Source organism: Bactrocera dorsalis, chromosome 6 (assembly GCF_023373825.1).
Source record: "Bactrocera dorsalis isolate Fly_Bdor chromosome 6, ASM2337382v1, whole genome shotgun sequence".
In the NCBI taxonomy this organism is placed as follows: domain Eukaryota; kingdom Metazoa; phylum Arthropoda; class Insecta; order Diptera; family Tephritidae; genus Bactrocera; species Bactrocera dorsalis.
Window position 1 is genome coordinate 35,689,982 of NC_064308.1, and position 15,441 is coordinate 35,705,422.

The 15,441-nt window shown below is 41.8% G+C and overlaps 1 protein-coding gene across 1 annotated transcript in view; it reads left to right on the top strand.

Annotated features, from left to right (window-relative positions):
* The window catches only part of LOC125779290 (uncharacterized), a 96,486-nt gene extending 85,810 nt beyond the window's left edge, over nt 1-10,676 (top strand). The window contains exon 2 of the mRNA XM_049460525.1: nt 10,546-10,676. The gene's annotated coding sequence lies outside the window, so the exon portion shown is untranslated. The remainder of the gene's footprint in view (nt 1-10,545) is intronic.
* The last annotated feature ends 4,765 nt before the right edge of the window (nt 10,677-15,441 follow it).

Here is a 15,441-nt window from a genome sequence, read left to right on the forward strand (position 1 = left end):
ACTGAAATTTCTCTTGAAGACGCAAAGATAACAGTCAATTACAGCACAATACTACATATTATCAACCCGTTAGAAATTATTAAAGTTACTGAAACTCTCGAACATAATATTGAACAAATTACAGATAATGAGGAAAAACATTTTTTGGTACAAGAATTAAATAAGGTTAAATCGAAATTAATATTTATTAATCCACATAGACAACGAAGAGTATTAATTAATATCGTAGGATCAGGTATGAAATGGCTTTATGGTACAAAGGACGATAGCGACAGAAAAGAAATAGAACAACACCTTCAAACAATAGACGAGAATAATCATGCACTAATAGAAAATTCAAACTAAAATATAGAAATAAGTAACGTATTTAATATAACAATTGCAAAACTTAAAGAAGCTATAAATGAGGACAGAAAAAAATTTGTAAGAAAATTTAATGAAATCGCTGCAAGTGATCAACAACTAGAAAGAAAAATAATGTATCTTGATACCTTGTTAAAAATTAAAATTTTATTAGACAATGTTGAACATATACAAAACAATCTTATGTCTGCAAAAATTAATGTACCAAATAACAATATAGTAACTGGAGAAGAAATAGTTCGTTATAATATAGATTCATATAAAATACAAAATATTAAAGTTAGCACAGCTCAATATAAAAATAATGAAATAATTTTTATTATACAAATACCAAATGAAATCATTAAAGTAAAAAGATCGTTATTTATACCAATACCAAATTACCAACATGAAGAACTTTTATTTGAAACCCAAGAAGTTATAAAAATTAATGGAACTATGTATGATTATAACTAGAAAAGTTATCAAATTCGCGGCAACTCACTTTTAATTTGGCGACGACTTTGTAGGTTGAAACGAAAAAGCGTGAAGAAAAAAACCTGGTTGCTTGCTGGAGAACCGTATATGCGCGCGGATCGTATGAGAAAGAGAGCCTGGCGCCGTCCGCCCGTTCCTTTTGTTGATTGTGTGTGGTGTCCTCATGTGTGGTGCGAAAGGTGTGGTGTAAAAGATGATGTGTTGAGTGTGGTACCTAGTGTGGGATGACCGGAAATGATCCGCATGATGCCAATGTGTTGAGTATAGGATGTGCAGTGTGGGGTGAAGATGTGTTGATTATGGTGTGTATGTGTGGGGTGTAGTTATATTATATTAAAAGGGGGGTCAGGTGCTCATTTAGCCATCCCGGCCCCCCTAAACCACTGTTTAGCCTAAAAGGCGCTGCAGCTGTTGCAGCGTTGCCACAACGCTGCTCAGACCCATAGATCGACGCGATGGTGGCCCAGGCTGTCGACGCCGCAATGATGTTGCGCTCCGCTGGGGTGCGGCACGAGCTGCGGGTTGGACTCGGGGTATGCGGCCGCGATGGTTGGGTGGCCGGCTCACTTCGCGTGACGAGCTGCGGTGTAGCAGCGTGTGATGCGGCCGGTGGCACATTTGGCGCAGCCCACGTGACACACACTCTGTAGTCGCATGAGTGTGCGACAGGCAGTTGAGGCAATGCCCGTGGGCCTGAGCCACTTGCTGCCGTTGCAAAGGCCGCATACCCCTAAATATTCCACAATGGTGGAGACGATGAGGGCGTCGACAGATGGGACATCTTATCCGATGGGTCTCCGAAGTCCTCGATGTAGTCGATGGTGGTCGGGTGCCACCACGAGATGCGGGTGTAAGCACCGCTGCGGGCGTGGTTGCCGGTACAGGTGCCGGCGTTGTTACCGGTGTAGTTGCCGGCGTTGTTGCAGCCACAGTTCGGGGCGCTGGTGTAGGCCCGGTGCGTGGCGTATTGATAGCCCGAGCGGTTGACGGGGCTGCGACTGATGTGTCTACATCCATGGTGATCTATGGTGAAGGAGATGGTTAGTTATACATATCTGTCACATAAGTTGATATGGGCAATAGTGCCACGATATGTAGCATGAACGGATCGTCGTATTAATCGACCATTTTTTGTGAGGTTTCTTTGTTGGTTTTGACGGTTTATTATTTTTCAGCGGTTTATTACGGGCGTATTTCTCGTTTTAGCATAAAATTTAGTGATTTTATTACATCGCGACAGTATCGGTTTGGTTATTTCGATTTTCGGATTCGCGGTCGTCGGTGGTTGGTAAAAAGGACAGCTTCACGAGCGGTCTGGTTAGGGTTCCGTTTTGTGTACGGAGATCCACGACGCGTATGTGACCGTCGGAGCCATAATGTAGCTTTTCTATGCGGCCTAACCGCCACTCGGTAGGGGGTAGACAATCATCATGAATGAGGACGCAGTCTCCAAGTTTAGGCGCTTATTCAGGAGTCTTCCAACGATATCTTTTGTGGAGATCCTTTACGTATTCGTCCTTCCATCGGCGGCTGAAATCATGATGGAGAATTTTAATTCGTTCCCATCGATATAATAGAGATAGCGACTCCACGCCTGGCTCAGGAATGGCCATGATGGGTGCTCCTTTTAGAAAATGCCCTGGAGTTAAGGCGGTGAAATCTGAGGGGTCTTGCGATAGTACTGTGAGTGGCCGTGAATTGAGAACGGCTTCAATTCGATTTAATAACGTCGTGAACTCTTCGTTATTGAATTTATAATTTCCAGCTACCCGTTTGAAATGGGTTTTGAAGCTTTTTACAGCTGATTCCCATAAACCGCCCATATGAGGAGCGCTTGGGGGTATAAATTGCCAATTGATACCTTGAGGGGCGTACTTTTGTACGATGTCGGGTGACACTTGTTTTAAAAAATCCACAAATTGCTTTTCTGTGGCTCGTTGAGCTCCGATAAAGGTTTTGCCATTATCGCTCATGATTTTTGATGGGTAGCCACGTCGAGCGACGAAGCGAGCAAATGCCGCGAGAAAAGCCTCCGTCGTCAGATTACTACATAGCTCAAGATGTACTGCCTTTGTCGTGAAACATACAAAGACAGCCACATAGCCTTTCATGAGAGTGGGAGACCTTAACATAGAAGCCTTTACCTGGAAAGGCCCAGCAAAATCAACACCTGTTGTGGTGAAAGGCAGAGCGAAATTGCAGCGTTCCGGTGGAAGTGCTGCCATAATCTGCGTTCGCATCTTCTGCTTGTGCATAGTGCAAATCTTGCACGTGAAGATGCACTTCTCTGAGCGCTTTTGGAAACGAGGAAAATCGTTCAAGGATGTCGGCATCATCCACAAATGTGTGAAAGGTGGCGATTTTTCGACCTTCTGGGGCGATAATGTTGCGCATGGGGGATTGTGGCCAAGAATCAGGAGATTCTATCAACCATCGGGGGCCATTCCACCAGAGGGTGGTAGTGGCAAGGTGCAGTGGCTTGCACCCTCTTGTGCCTAGATCGGCAGGATTATCAGCACTGGCTACGTGACGCCAAGTGGCTGATCCCACTAGGTCACGAATTTGAGACGTTCGGTTAGAAATATACGTCTTCCATGCATGTGGTGGTTTTTCCAACCAGGCTAGTACAATTTCGGAATCGGACCACATATATAGTTTGCATTTTGTCATATTTAAATGCATTTGCACCATGGCTACTAATTTTGAAAGTAGTAGTGCGCCACATAACTCAAGTCGTGGGAGACTTACAGTTTTTAAAGGTGCCACCTTTGCTTTTGCTACTAATAAGTGGCTTGTGGTCGTGGTGCCACTTTGCGTGCGCACATAGATAGTAGCGCAGTATGCCTTTTCTGAGGCGTCACAAAAGCCATGTAATTCAACTTTGTGATCGGGGGAGTAGTTTACCCATCGTGGAATTTGAATCTGAGAAATGTCCTTCAGATTGTTTGCGAACTGGGACCATTTTTCTAAGCGAAGAGGTTTCACTTGTTCGTCCCAGTCGGTTCCATTTAGCCATAATTCTTGTATTAAGATTTTCGCTTGGATCATAATTGGCGAAAGCCATCCTGCGGGGTCGAAAAGTTTTGCCACCGAGGATAGAATCTGTCTTTTTGTGATGGCTGATAATGCGGATATGGACTCTGTCGTGTATGAGAACTGGTCCGAAATCGCATTCCATTGGATGCCTGGTGTTTTTGTTGTACTTTCCTTTTCGAATATAAGGAAATTAGTGTCCAACAAATTTTCGTTTGGAATATTTTTGAGTATATTCGGGTGATTTGCCGTAATCTTTTTCAATGGAAACCCTGCGGATTTGAGGGCTTTAATTACCTGTGATAAGGCTTCGTATGCTTTTGGAAGAGTATGACTTCCAGACAAAATATCGTCTACATACGTTTGAGTTTTCAACACTTCAGTTGCCAGGGGAAATTCTGACTTTGTGTTGTCTGCCAATTCGTGGAGAGTACGAATGGCTAAATATGGTGCACAGTTAACGCCAAATGTAACTGTTTTTAATTTGAAGTCGCGTAAAGGACTGGTGGGGGATCTTCGGAACATGATACGTTGAAAATCCTGGTCGTCTTTATGTACGCCTATTTGCCGATACATTTTCTCAACGTCCCCATTGAATACGTATTTGAATATACGCCAATTTAATATCAGAAGCATTAAATCTGGTTGGAGTGTGGGTCCCGTAAATAGGATATCATTTAGTGAATTCCCTGAACTAGTGGTTTTCGAGGCATTACAAACAACTCTTACTTTTGTTGTTTTTTTTGTCTGGCTTTACTACTGCGTGATGTGGCAGGTAAAAGGAGTAGTATTTGCTGTTGACGATTTTCTCCCCTGGGTTTACTTCCTCCATGTGATCTAACTGGAGGTATTCTTCTAACACACCATCGTATTCAGATTTGAGTTCGCCTTTTTTAAGTAGGTTTCTTTCCATACTTAGAAACTGCTGAATTGCAGAGGTGCGAGAGTGACCTAAGGCGAGTGTGTTAGGAAATTGTTGTTTAAGTGGTAGTCGTACGACGTACCGACCATTTTCTGATCTAGTAGTTGTGGCTTTGTAAAAATACTCACAATACTGATCTTCAGGGGTTGTGAATGATATGGGGGGGAGTTCCTCTAGTTCCCAAAATTTTCTCAATTGTGAGTTGAGGTACTCATTTGAGACTTCCTCAACTTGAGTTGCCAATGTTGTAACTGGTTCCGCAACTAGTCCGCTTAGGACCCATCCGAAAATGGTATTTTGCGCCAGAAGTGTTTTGGTAATTTTCTCAATACCTTCGAGAATAATTTGTGGTATGAGATCGCTTCCTAATAGGAGATCTATTTGAGCGGGGGTGTTGCAGTTTGGGTCTGCTAGCTTCAGGTGTGAAACCTTTTGCCTATGTTTGCTATTTATGTGATAGCTGGGTAACATATTGGTTAATTGCGGTAAGACAATAGCTTCTGCTTGTATGCGCTTATCCGCTTTGGGGGAAAAAAGGGTAATGGGGCAGATTTTACTTGAGTTTTGAACAACTCTTCCACCCATTCCCGTGATTTCAAAGTTGGCCAGTTTTGTTGGTAACTGTAGCCGGTTTTGTGCCCTAGACGCTATAAAAGATCGTTGTGATCCTTGGTCTATTAAGGCTCTGAGTTTAAACAGTTCTCCTCGGTGTTCGATGGAGACAACTGCTGTGGGTAATAGTACCCTACTGTGACTTTCGCTATGTAGCGTTTGGGTTTTCAACGCCTTTGAGCAGCATGGTGCTTCTTGGCAGTTTTCAGAATTTGTTGTGGCAACTAATCCTGTTGCTCGTTTTACGTTTGCGTTGTTCGGGGGTGAGCTGGAAAAATTGGTTATATGTAACATAGAATGATGTCTTTTATGGCAGTAAACGCAGTTAAATTTGCTTTCGCAATCTTTAAGCGTATGCGCTTGTGACAAACAGTAGGTACATAATTTTTTCGTTCTTACGAAATTGTTTCGATCGCTAACATTCATTTTTTTGAATTTTTCGCATAATTTTAGTTTGTGACCTCCTCTACAAAGTTCGCATGACGTTTGCTTATATTGTTCGGAAGAGAACGATTGATTTTTAAAAAAGCTTCTATTTAAGTTATTGTGGCTACTTGCTTGGGGTCTGTTGAAGCTTCTATTGAGGTCGTTTTGAACGCGTTTCGTTCTGACTAGTTTTTTATCTACCCTTTCTGCAATTTCGTATTGAGTAGTAAGAAATTCTTTCATTTGCTGCCACGTTGGGCACTTTCTTCGCGATGAGAGCGATTGCTCCCACAAAAGTAACGATTTTTCTGGTAATGCAGCTGTGCATATATTTACCAGAATGGGGTCCCAATTATCTGTGGGAATATTCTGTGTCGATAAAACCGACAAACAATTTGAAACAGTGGATTGAAGCTTTATAAACTCTTCACTTGTTTCTTTCTGAATTTTTGGTAAATTCATTAATATCGTCACCTGTTTCTTTCGTTTTCATAACGTGCTTTTAGAGCTTCCCAAGCAAAATTGAAATTTTCGTCATTGAGAGCGAACTGTTTTACTATTATGCCTGCCTGACCTTTGGTTTTGTATCTGAGGTGATACAATTTCTGCGCTTGTGATAATTTAGGATGGTTTATGTACACAGCTGTAAACATGTCCCGGAAGGACGGCCACTGTTCATAACCACCATGAAATATATCTGTATCGCATATTGGCACTTTGAGGTGAATGCCTAAACTTGCCTCTTGGGCTTGTCTTTGTGGCAGCTCTACTCTCGGTTGTGGAGTAGGTGCAATTGCTCTTAATAGCTTGAGTTGATCAGAAATCATTGCTTTTGTGTCTTCGAACTGGTCTAGGCAGTGTTCATACTTGGTGTAAGCTGATGATTTCAAATTTTCGGGTAGATCTGAGTCGTCAGATTCTACGATTGCGTCATATGCCGCTTGGAGACGTGACCAAAAATTGTCTAAATTGTCTTTTTTAATTTCTAAGACCGATTCAGAATTGTCTTGAATCGGTGATCAAACTGTCACTCTCAGCAATGAATTTTGTATGAGTAATGTCTTTACCCCTCTTTAGTTTTGTAGCACCTTGCTTTGAGCGTGTAGCTTCTGCCGGTGTACACGGACTTTTTTCGCCTGAAATCATTTTTGGAACTTTTAGCAACTGAGTTGTTTTAGATTCCTTTGAGTCTGAGCTCATTTAAAAGATGTATAGAATATCAAAACGTCTTAGTGAAAACTAGACTTATAGATGTTTCGAAAAGTTTCGTATATATTGTTCAATAGAGGACTCTTTTGTCTGCAAGAGTTTCAAAAAAATCAATAAAACCAATGGCTTTTGGATAAACCGAGATTTCAAAAATTATTTTCGTTTATATATGTATTTGATTAGACGAGAACTCTTTTAGGTAAATAAGAGTTTTGAACGAAATCAAAATATAAGATAACGCTTAACGTATTTAATAATATGCGCGATCGCGAACTCTTTTAAGTTAATAAGAGTTTTCAAATGGAATAAATAATTAATCACTTAAATTGGATTTAATTATTATTTTCTTTTTTTTTATGACCGGAAATTATTTTAAGTATTTTATTTTTCTGAGTATATTCCTTTTTTTATATTCTTTATGCCCAAATGTCCTATAGGGTATACCTATAGGTGGATATTTTATTATGTGCTAATGAGCGCTCGTATTAGAGATCACTGCACTTTGTACATATGCATGTATTTACATATGTATTACGCTTTGTTTTTTACACAATCCTGCTTGTTTTTGTTGATCAAAAATCAAGGGGTATTGCGAGAATATGCCAATGTGGACTTTGAATATATGTTATACGCAATCCTGCTTGGTTTTGTTAGCCAAAATCCAAGTGGTATCGCGGAGCATATACGCGTGTATATATATATGTATATATGTTTGTACGAAAAACACCGAAAAGAGAATTAACCGACCGCAGGTAATTTTCTCAAGTTCACTCGTTTTTCTATATATATATTTTTATATTGCCCGCATATACTTATACATGTATATTAAGGTGGGCCAAAAAAAGTTTTTATTTTTATTTTTCTAAGTTACCATGAAAATCTCATCCGACATGACTAAAAACAAATTCTGGTAAGACCTGAGCTCTTAATATTAATATTAAGAGGTGCCTCATCGGCATTTTTGATTTCCCATATAAATAACATAGGAAATTTTGTTTATTTTGTTTGGATTTTTAATGTACACAAACAAATAATTGGTAAGCGAAAATCAACACTTATTCTTATAGGAAATTTACCGATCTACAAAAAAGGTCTATAACATTTTTTGGCTGAGTCAACTCATTCAAAGTTATTCGTAGTAAAAGTCCAACAAAAAATTATAAAAAATGATTTCCACAATTTTTCATCTTATATTACAAATTGATGGCTAATAAACATAATAGAAATTCGTGCAATCTTGTCATGCTGAACTTAATTGTTAATTTTCATTTAATACGCAGGAATATCTCTTCTTTTAAGTCGTGTTTGATCACCGGAATGTACCAAAGCATTAGCCAAAGAGTTTGGGTGATCTCAGAGCTTAGATATATATTTAATTCTGCTGTCTTCTACTTCTTTCTTTACCATAGGGATACCAAGGTCTTTATGGATATTTTTGTTACGCATGTACCATGGTGAACACGTGATTGTTCTAAGCATTTTCCATTGAAACCTTTGTAATATATCAATATTAGTTGTACAGGTCGTACCCCACAGTTGAATGCCATACATCCAAATCGGCTCTATGACCGCATTATATAAAAGCACTTTGTTGTCTAGGCTAAGTTTTGAGTTTTTATTTAAAAGCCAATTTAAATTTGCAGCTCTAATCTTCATACTATTCGCTGGGGTTGTTTTTTTACGTGGCGGGTCCCAAACCCAGCGCACAACCCTATGTAGGGGATATTTCGCCTTCACACTTTAGCTCGCCTTCAAACGGATATTCTTAGGCTACCCAGAGGAAACTTGGTCAAAGACCGGAAGTCGGTCTATAAGGGTATAAGGGAACTGTGGGACGGCATTTCAAACTCCTTACGTACAGCTGCAACCGAAACCATTGGTTTTCGGAAAGTGCAAAAGAACAGCTGGTACGACGAGGAGTGCCGTGTCGCAGAGGAGAGAAAACAGGCTGCCTACCTCGCAACGTTACGATCGACCACAACACGTGCGGGATGGGATACATACCGAGAGTTGAAGAGGGAAGCGAGACGCATTTATAGACAGAAAAAGAAAGAGGCCGAAATGCGTGAGTACGAAGAGTTTGATAAGCTGGCCGACAGGGGTAATGCTCGAAAATTCTACGAAAAGATGCGGCGGCTTACAGAAGGTTTCAAGACCGGAGCATACTCTTGTAGAACCCCCCAAGGTGATCTAGTCACCGATGCCCAGAGCATACTTAAATTATGGAGAAACACTTCTCCAGCCTGCTGAATGGCAGTGAACACACAACGCCAGGAGAAGACGAACCCGATTCCCCAATCGATGACGATGGAGAAGACGCTCCATTGCCCGACCAAGAAGAAGTTCGAATAGAAATTACCCGCCTGAAGAACAACAAAGCGGTGGGGGCGGATGGATTGCCAGCCGAGTCATTCAAACACGGCGGCGAAGAACTGATAAGGAGCATGCATCAGCTTCTTTGTAAAATATGGACAGACGAAAGCATGCCCAACGATTGGAATTTAAGTGCGCTATGCCCAAACCATAAAAAAGGAGACCCCACAATCTGCGCCAACTACCGTGGGATTAGCCTCCTTAATATCGCGTATAAGGTTCTATCGAGCGTATTGTGTGAAAGATTAAAGCCCACCGTCAACAAACTGATTGGACCTTATCAGTGTGGCTTTAGACCTGGTAAATCAACAACTGACCAGATATTCACCATGCCCCAAAGCTTGGAAAAGACCCGTGAAAGGAGAATCGAGACACATCACCTCTTCGTCGATTTCAAAGCTGCTTTCGACAGTACGAAAAGGAGCTGCCTTTATGCCGCAATGTCTGAATTTGGTATCCCCGCAAAACTAATACGGCTATGTAAACTGACGTTGAGTGGGACTAAAAGCTCCGTCAGGATCGGGAAGGACCTCTCCGAGCCGTTCGATACCAAACGAGGTTTCAGACAAGGCGACTCCCTATCGTGCGATTTCTTCAATCTGCTGCTGGAGAAAATAGTTCGAGCTGCAGAACTTAATCGAGCAGGTACAATCTTTTATAAGAGTGTACAGCTGCTGGCGTATGCCGATGATATTGATATCATCGGTCTCAACACCCGCGCCGTTAGTTCTGCTTTCTCCAGACTGAATAAGGAAGCAAAACAAATGGGTCTGGCAGTGAATGAGGGCAAGACGAAATATCTCCTGTCATCAAACAAACAGTCGTCGCACTCGCGACTTGGCCCCCACGTCACTGTTGACAGTCATAACTTTGAAGTTGTAGATAATTTCGTCTATCTTGGAACCAGCGTAAACACCACCAACAATGTCAGCTTAGAAATCCAACACAGGATAACTCTTGCCAACAGGTGCTACTTCGGACTGCGTAGGCAATTGAGAAGCAAAGTCCTCTCTCGACGAACAAAAACCAAACTCTATAAGTCACTCATAATACCCGTCCTGCTGTATGGTGCAGAGGTTTGGACGATGACAACATCTGATGAGTCGGCGTTACGAGTTTTCGAGAGAAAGGTTCTGCGAAAGATTTATGGTCCTTTGCGCGTTGGCCACGGCGAATATCGCATTCGATGGAACGATGAGCTGTACGAGATATACGACGACATTGACATAGTTCAGCGAATTAAAAGACAGCGGCTACGCTGGCTATGTCATGTTGTCCGAATGGACGAAAACACTCCAGCTCTGAAAGTATTCGACGCTGTACCCGCCGCGGGAAGCAGAGGAAGAGGAAGACCTCCACTCCGTTGGAAGGACCAAGTGGAGAAGGACCTGGCTTCGCTTGGAATATCCAATTGGCGCCACGTAGCGAAGAGAAGAAACGACTGGCGCGCTGTTGTTGACTCGGCTATAATCGCGTAAGCGGTGTCTACGCCAATTAAGAAGAAGAATCTTCATACATGTTATTTTACTAGAGATGTGTTTTCTCCTCATGAGCCTTCTATATAGGTGGATACCAAGATGATAATTACGATTAATGTTTCTAAATCATCGCTCACACAGAGTAGAGTTCAAAGTTTTTTTTTAAATTAAGTACTTAAAAAATTGATTTTGTTAAACGATTATCGATATTGTTACGATTTTACTGCTTGCTATTTTACTTTGCTACGTATCTCTGGATTGACGAATAAAACCAAAAAACTGTTTAATTCAATTCAACAACTCTTTATTTTACAACTCGTCTACACTATACCAGTTTACTCCTAGCACTGATTGATTACGTTGGCGCTGCCACGGTTTATATAGCCACGCACTCCTCGCTGATGCCGACGTGTCCTTCTAGAATATTGCGTCTGGCAATTACCAGAACATAATGCTATACGGCGCCAGACGCAGCTATTGTTTAGACAAGCAGACAACCGCGGCACCAGACGCAGCAATTGTTTAAGTAGACAAGCAGACAGCCGCGGTGCCAGATGCAGCTATTGTTTAAGTCGACAAGCAGACAGCCGCGGCGCCAGATGTCTACAACAAGACAAACACACGTAATGCTATTCCATATACATACAGCTATTGTTCATAATAAGGGATGCATATAACAATACAAATACAACTTAATACTACTTTTGTAACACTGCCCTCCACTTAAGCCTAATCGTCCAAATCCTTTTGAAATAAATGGGGCGAGCCTCTCCAAATGTACTACTTTCATTTTACATCGTGCTTTTCCATTTCTTTGTATGCGGTATACCACGTCATTAAGTCGTTTCATCACCATATGGGGCCCTTCCCAGGCTGTCTGCAATTTCGGGGACAAGCCTTTCTTTCGAAGCGGATTGTACAACAGGACCAGATCACCTTCTTCAAAACCTTTTGAATTTGCCGCTTGATCAAACCGGTCCTTCATCTTATTGCTCATCAGATGCGTGTGCTGCCTTACCATTAGACATAATTCATTCATTTTTGCCTTTAAGGCAGAGCAATAATCTCTATCATTTCTTACAGCTGCAGGATTCGTTCCAAACTTAATATCAGCAGGGAGTCGCAGATCAGATACGAAAATAATCTTCGCTGGCGTGTAACCAGTTGTCTCGTGCTTCGGTGAACAATACGCCAGCAGGAACATCTGGATGCACTTGTCCCAATTCCGTTGATCTTTATCAACGATTTTCCGCAGATGTTCTTCGAGCGTTCGATTGAATCTCTCTACCATCCCATCTGATTGTGGATGTAACGCTGTTGTCCGTGTCTTGTGGATGCCCAATAATGTACAGACTTCTTGGAAAATGGAAGATTCGAAATTTCTGCCTTGATCTGAGTGTAATTCGACGGGCACTCCGAACCTCGTTATCCAATTTTCTACAAACGCTTCGGCTACTGTCTTCGCTTCTTAGTTTGGTAAGGGATACATTTCTGGCCATTTACTGAAATAGTCCATGACAACCAGTAGATATTTGTTTCCGGCCGTACTGGTTGGGAACGGACCTGCAACATCCGTTGCGACTCGTTCAAATGGTGATCCCACGTTGTACTGTTGCAGCCTACCGCGACTTTTGACTTTGGGATTTTTAGCTGCCATGCACTTTGCACAATTACTTATCCATTCTGCTAAGGAATCTCGACAACCAATCCAGTAGTACCGTTGTTTAATCTTCTCTATAGTTTTTGTAATTCCAAGGTGCCCTCCACTAGGTCCATTGTGATATTCTTTCAATACTTTCGGGATCATGGACTTCGGTACTATGATCAGCAGACGAGACTGTTTGCCATCTTCGCTTTCCCAGGTACGATGAAGGTATCCATTAACGAGGTTTATGCTGTTCCATTGGGCCCAATGTGCTTTTGCCGTTGGACTCTCGCTACTTATTTGTTCCTTTGGTGGTCGTACCCCATTTTCTTTGGCTATTATCAGCTTTGCAAGATCAGGGTCCTCCAGCTGATTGATTCTCATGCGGTGAGGAGTCCAATCATCTTCAGGTTCTATATTCAGTAATCGCACGACGATTATACCTTCTTTTCCTTCTGATTTGGAGCAATGTTTACATTCCAGTGGACAAGGGCGACATGATAATGCATCCGCATTTTTGTGGTGAATCCCCTTTCGGTGTACTGTTTCGAAGTCGTAATTCTGTAATATTTCAATCCATCGTGCAATTTGGCCTTCCGGATTCTTAAACTGTAATAACCATTTTAATGCTGCATGATCAGTCGTCAGCAAGAATCGTTGCCCATACAAATACTTGTGGAAATGTTTTACACATTCCACCACGGCTAGTAGTTCTTTTCGCGTCACACAGTAGTTTTTCTCTGGTTTCCCGAGCACTCTGCTGTAATACCCAATTACTCTTTCTTGCCCGTCGATGAGCTGAGACAGGACACCTCCAATTCCATAAGCGCTCGCATCTGTATCCAGGATGAATTTCTTTCCAGGTATTGGATAAGCTGACATCGGCGCCGTACAAAGTAGTTCTTTAAGCTGCTCAAACGCTTTTTCTTGTTCCAACTGCCATACAAACGGGCGATTCTTCTTTGTTAAATCATGTAAACTTCTCCACGTTCGCAAATCCAGGTACAAAACGGCGGTAATACGTACATAAGCCGAGAAAGCTGCGGAGTTCATGTATGTTGGTGGGTCGAGGCCAATCTTTAACTGCTTTTATTTTTCTCTCCTCGGTGTGAATCCCCTCAGTTGACACTTTATGTCCGAGATATGTGACCTGCTTCTTCCATAATGAACACTTTTTGGGATTCAAGCGTAATTCGGCTGATGCTATTCGCTGAAAGACTTCCTTCAGATTTTTCAGATGATCATCAAAACTTTTTCCCATGATGATAATGTCATCAAGATACACCAAACATGTCTTCCAGTTGAGTCCTTTTAACACATGTTCCATCAGTCGCTCGAACGTTGCAGGCGCATTACATAACCCAAATAGCATCACAGAGAATTCCCATAACCCGTCGCCCATACTGAAAGCGGACTTTTCACGGTCACATTCATCAACCTCGACTTGCCAATATCCACTTTGTAGATCTAATGTAGAAAACCATTTCGCTCCAGACAAGGTGTCTAATGTATCGTCGATTCTCGGTAGATGATAACTGTCTTTCTTTGTGACATCATTCAACTTCCTATAATCTACGCAGAAACGGGTGCTACCATCTTTCTTTTTAACTAAGACGATGGATGAGCTCCATGGACTTATTGAAGGTTCGATTACATCGTTTTTGTGCATGTCTTCAATAATTTTGTTAGCATCCTCACGTTTCGCTAGTGGAACCCTACGCGAAGCTTGTCGGATTGGTTTAGCGTCTCCGGTATTTATGCGATGTTTGACAATGCCGGTTCTCCCTGTGTTGTTTCCTTCGTTTGCAAATATGGATGCGTATTTTTCTAATAATTTTTCTGCTTTTAATTTTTCATTTACATGCAGTTCGTTCAGCAAATTGTTTAGGAGTGTAGGACTTATCTGCTGTGGCTCAATAGTAGGCTTCTGTTGTGACTGTTCGCATCGTGCTATTGCACTTATATTCTGGCTTTGTCCAATTACTGCTCCTTTCTTCAGACTTATAGGCGTGTTGAATTCATTCACTACTCTGACCGGAATGGTGGCGTCTTCTCTAGTTTTCACAAGCGTTCTTCCTACCAATATGGTTGTATCTATTTTTGTTGGTTCCACAATCCACAATTCTTCAGTCCCACCTCCTCCATTCACCTTAGCCCATACAATCGCCTCAGATTTTGGTGGAATACTCTGATTATCATCAACAATCACCCTCTTACTTTCAACGTTGGTCACATATCCGGTGTTTATAGGCATCTCCATGTTCTGGCAAGACAGCATTTGCTTGTTTAAATCCAAAGTAACCCCGTGATCAATCATGAAATCTACTCCCATTATAATTTCATCCGCGATTTCTGCTACGATGAAGGTTTGATTAACTACCAGGGTACCAAACATCACTTCGCAAAACACTATTCCCGCAACAGCTGCTTCCTCTCCGGTGGCCGTTCGAAGCTTGCAACCGACTAATGGTTCAACTGTTCCTCTTACCACGCCCGGTCGGATAATTGAATGTGTGGCACCAGTATCCAAAGTAAGCGTTGACAGTCGCCCATTTACGATACCGTTGATAGTAAGATTGTTGTCATGGCGACCTATTTGTGATATCGAGATGGCGGGGCAAATAGTTGTGGGAACCAGTTCACGCCCCTTTGAACTGTTCCGTTTTAGTTTAACGACTTGTGAGATGTGGATACTCTGTCCTCGTTATCTGTTGGTTGTTTCCGTTTTGATGGGTTTACTTTTATATTGCAATTTCGGGCAAAGTGACCCGCTTTTTCACAGTTTAAACATCTGCCTTTTGTATTTAATCGCGGTGCAGCAATTGTCTACAGAGTCTTTAATATTTCTTCCATCAGCGCCGGTTGTTTCATTTCGACTCTTTGTACTTTGTGTGCTGGTTTAC